This window comes from Silurus meridionalis, unplaced genomic scaffold, assembly GCF_014805685.1.
Source record: "Silurus meridionalis isolate SWU-2019-XX unplaced genomic scaffold, ASM1480568v1 Scaffold346, whole genome shotgun sequence".
In the NCBI taxonomy this organism is placed as follows: domain Eukaryota; kingdom Metazoa; phylum Chordata; class Actinopteri; order Siluriformes; family Siluridae; genus Silurus; species Silurus meridionalis.
In genome coordinates this window covers 7,810-12,785 of record NW_025804517.1, presented here as the reverse complement: position 1 = coordinate 12,785, position 4,976 = coordinate 7,810, and the positions used below count along the sequence as shown (strand labels likewise).

Sequence of the window (4,976 nt, the reverse complement as noted above, 5' to 3'; positions counted from 1 at the left end):
CCACTTGTCCACGTCGTGCAATGAAGCGTCTTAATGCATGAATAAATGAATCTGTATCTAATGATGCAGTCATTTCAATGTGAACAGCTCTAATGGCAAGACAAGTAAAGATAACCCCGTAGTGTTTTAGGGTGACTCTTCCCCGTTTTATCTCAAAGGGACCAAAACAAGTCAAGTCAAGTTTATTTCTAAACTGAACTGAAGCTTGTTTATTAATGATGCAGGACATCCACCTAGTAATGCATTACAGTAGTCCATTCTGGAGGTCATGAACGCATGGACGAGCTTCTCTGCATCAGATATAGACAACATGTTTCTTAACTTGGAAATATTTCTAAGGTGAAAGAAGGCTGTTTTGTAACTTGGTTAATATGATTATTAAAAGACAAGTTGCTGTCTAAACTGTGGGTTTTGTTAAATGTGAGCCAAAATCATCATAATTAAAAGAACCAAACACTTAAACTACTTCAGTCTGTGTGCATTGAATTAATTTAATACAAGAGTTTCACAATTTAAGTTGAATTACTGAAATAAATGAACTTTTCCACCATGATCTAATTTATTGAGATGCACCTGTAAATGAAAAGGGACAAGAGTGACCATGACCACGACAAATTATATATCATTCTAAAGGTCTAAACCTCAAGCATCGATTTTAGATCACTGTTTTTCACTGGAAAACGTATAACGTGTGACTCTGGAGGCTGGAAGGGTTTTAAATAGCAATGAATTACATTTCTGTGGTTATACTGCTATCTAGAGGAAAATAACAATTTTACATTCAATTTAAACGTTTGTTGTTATGATCAGTGAAGCGTTTGACCGATTCTTCTATGTTGTAATGTCCACCTACAGGAAACATGACAAAACTGTACGTGTGCATGGGAGGGGGGGGGGTGGGGGTGTAGTCTTCATTCTATTACGTCACAGTGGTTTCAGGTCAGAAGTGGGCGGAGCTTATACTGTCTATATACAGTAGCATTCAGCACAAAGTCTTGCATTTCTTGCTGAAAACCAAGAGATAGTCTGAGATAGTCTGATAGTCTGACAAGAAGTCTGATATTCATATTTTCCCATTCTAACATCATATTAAGGTGAGGTTCCATACTGACTAACCTGTTTTGATCTTCCAGCTTTAGTATCTTGTTCCTCATTTTGGCGTGTTCCCCTGATTACATAAAAAGTCAACTTTCTGTGTCATCAATTAAAATCGTCATTTCCTGTTTTCTCTGTTTCAACAGGAAAATCACTTGTTCTTTAGTAGTGTAAAGAGTTTTGGGTGTAATTGTGTGATAGCTCAAGAGGGCGCTGTGTTCATTTTATGGTTGTTTATAGTTTTCTTTTGTCCTCGGACTTGCCGTAAGCAAGAGAGAGATTTATTATCGCACATGCGCACAGTGATGCTGTTCATAACATGAAGTACAATCAAAAGTCGGACTGTTTGTTTCACGGATTCTGCTTCCGTTTCTATTATATTCTTAGAGAAAAGTATTTAGAAACTTCCCCTTTTCAAAACGCTCCGTTACATTGGTTTGCTTCTGAGTTTTACAAAATGAAAATACAGACCTTTTTCATATTCTCTTTCTGAAATGACCAGAAGGTTTACTGACCTCTATGCTTCCATAGATTTGTTTCTCAATAATAATAATAATAATAATAATAATAATAATAATAATAATTCAGGAATCTCAAGTCTCACACATTCACCTTGAGACACACATTTTACCCGGTTCACACACACCACACCTTGTGTTTCTCACGCTGAGAAGTGAGGGAGAACTTGTTCGGAGGGAGATGTTGTATGAATGGATGAGACGCAGACAGACAGAGAGAAGTTTCTATGTCGAGTTCATCGCTGTCTCGAGCGCTATAGAGTTAAATGCCGCCTAGCAGCCAATCAGAAATCCGGATTTGTTGTTTCCGGTAAATTCCGTGATCCCGCTGCGAGCACGTTCGTTACTAGGCAACATGGAAGCTGAAAGAGAAAGAGATTTTGTTGATGATTTCATTTTAAAATCTACTGCATTCATACTCTTTTCAGCCATGTTTAGAATATAAAGCAGACATGTGGACATTAAGGTGTGACAGATGTGATCAGACTTATAAAAGTAAAAGTCATCAGAACAAAGACACTTCCTTCAGTCACCAAGTAACATGACACAGCTTTAGACTTCAGCTTCTGTTATTGCAATAACATTCTTAATCATTCTTATTAAAGTTCTTAACATTGTAGGTTATATTATTAATAATAATAATAATAAAAACACTTATGTAGCATGGAATCCTTATGAATTAGTGCTTGAATGAAGCATTTCTGTTGCAGACATGGAGAGCTGTGGTGTTGTACATGTACATTGAGCTCTGCTCTTCAGTTCACTCATTTGGGGACAAATTTCTTTGATATTTTTGATACATTTGTATATTTGAAATATATTAAACAATTGATTTTAATTGGATGAATTTGTCTGCATTTGATCAGATTCACAAGTTGCTATCATTTCTATTTGTGCTGGTCAATTCTGAACAATAGGTCAAAGTGAAAGCATAAACTTTAGAGAATCGGGCGGTGCAGAGGGGCCGCTGCTACAAATAAAACTTCAGAGCTCTGTGTATATAGTGTGTGTGTGTGTGTGTGTGTGTGTGTGTGTGTGTGTAAACCAGATCAAACCATGTGATTTCATTGTTCTGCCAGTAGATGAGATACCAAGTGTTAGATGTGCTGCTCATTTGCAGGTTTTAGAGACAGAGACGGTGTAACAGCATGGACTCTGCATCTGGTTCATCAACTGAGACCGTAAACACGGTGTGGGTCGCGTTCATGGACAACATTCCAGTTGTCTCGCCATCAAAGGAGCTAGTGGAGTTGGCGTTGGCTCTGAGATACGGAATACAGAGTTGATCATAGAGAAGGAGAAAGCCTTTAATAACTTTTCCAAAAATGAGTATAATAAGAAATACAATAAGGAAAAGTATGTGCCGGTGAGTAATATTTATGAATCATATGCCCAAAAACTGATTAGCAATTTTAAACAATTTATGATTTTCAATGTTCTCAAGCTATCGTCCGGTATATAACCAAGACCCTGCAGTCTCTAATGTTAATGTTGTCCTCTATTATGAGACTGATAGAACCGGAAATTGATTATTTTCACACAGCTGTATGGTTTATCATGTGTCCTTCTTTATATAATGTGTAAATATAATGTAAATATCAGGTATAATTATTGCTTGTCCTGGTCATTATTGTCTGTTTCTGGTAACATGATTTTTTCCTTTTTCCTTTTAAAAGCCAACTGAACCAATGCCAGGTGTAGTAGGTGTGTGTTATTCCTGCTCTTCTTCTCACAAATATTACTGAAATGCATTGAATAAAATCATAGTATGGAAATATTTTCGCTTTTTTCCACAGAGATCAGAAAAGAAGATCGCAGAGAATATGTGAGGAAAATGAAAGGTTCCAAACAGGCACTGCAGCAGACCCCTCCAGAGTGATGTTCAAGCTTTACTGAGGAGTTTTATGAAGTTCATTATCCATCACACAGGATGAAATTTCAGTGTAAACTCCAGAAATTCACCAGAAGCGCTAAATAAACACATACAGAAATGTACACGTGAACGTCTTATCCTTATTACTTTAACACCAACATACACAGTGTTTAACACTAAATCATTATAAACAGTAGATGAACACAGTCTACCTTATGACTTCTTTATGCCTTTTTTGTCCACTGTGTGTGAGTCTGTACTCATCATATCATCATAAAAGTATAGATACCTTCCTGCAAAACTCCCTTCATTAAAAGTGAAAAGTCACCAATTTCAATATGAATTTAGGAAAAGTCTTCAAGTATCTGATTTGAACAGTTCTTGAGTATTTGACTCGTATTGTACATAGACTCAAAAAAATTATTTGTTGGCCTTACTTAACTTTTTTATGTCAACAGGCTCCACGTAACTCAGTGAGGCTGCATTTAAGTAACAATATTTATTTCAGTAAACTTTATTTAATTACATAAAGTTAATGTAATGTTGTTTAGTTAAATCAACGTAATATATTAAAACTAAATCAAGAATGTTAAGTTCATTTATTTTTACTTATTACAAAAAATACTAAAACTATAAGCATTTACAAAATAACACAAAACAAATAATAATACAAAAGTCTTATTTTCTAATATTTCCTCTTGAAACTGAAAAAAAGCTAACAATGCATCAGTTATACAATGCAAAACCAAAATTAAAAGGAATGAACATGGTCGGTACACTGTAATAAAATAAAAAGTTGAGTTAAGTTAAAGAATTTAGTAAATTTGCTGCAAAGCGATTTTGAGTTACTCAACTTCCGTGGTTAAAGTTACGCCAAATCATTGTAGAAAGTGGATTGAAACTGCTAGATTAATTTAGGTATAACTTCCTCAGTAAGTTCATCTAACCTTCCTCAGTAGGTACATCTAACTAGTCATCATAAATTTGTTTAAAGTTATAAAGGGGGTTGAGTGAACTTTAAAAAACGAGTAGGAGAACTACAGACCTGAAGTTCAGCAAACTCAAAAAGCTTTGAAGCAAATCTACTAAATTTTTAAGTTGGTTCAACTTAAATTACTTCTTTAATTTACAGCTTTAAATCTTTCAATTCAATTCAATTCATTTTAATTTGTATTGCGCTTTTAACAATGAACATTTTCTCAAAGCAGCTTTACACAGATAATGTGGTGATTAAAAGTGAAGATGTTCTTTATAAGTAAGTTTGTCTCTGATGAAGTAGCCGGTGGCGACTGTGGTGAAGGAAAAACTCCTCGAGACGGCATAAGGAAGAAACCTTGAGAGGAAACAGACTCAAGAGGAACCCATCCTCATCTGGGTTGCACCGAATGTCCATTTATAGCAGATATACGATGTTGCGGGGTTCAGTGATGATGATCAGAAGTGAAATGTAGTCCTGAGTCAGTGTAGCAGACTGTTGACATTAACTACAG

General features: G+C 35.4%; 1 long non-coding RNA gene across 1 annotated transcript; it reads left to right on the top strand.

Moving 5' to 3' along the window:
* The first annotated feature begins 3,090 nt into the window (after positions 1-3,090).
* LOC124382456 lies at positions 3,091-3,608 on the top strand. The gene is made up of 2 exons (XR_006925031.1): positions 3,091-3,317; positions 3,410-3,608. It is a non-coding gene; the product is annotated as an uncharacterized LOC124382456 (long non-coding RNA).
* Positions 3,609-4,976: the final 1,368 nt, after the last annotated feature.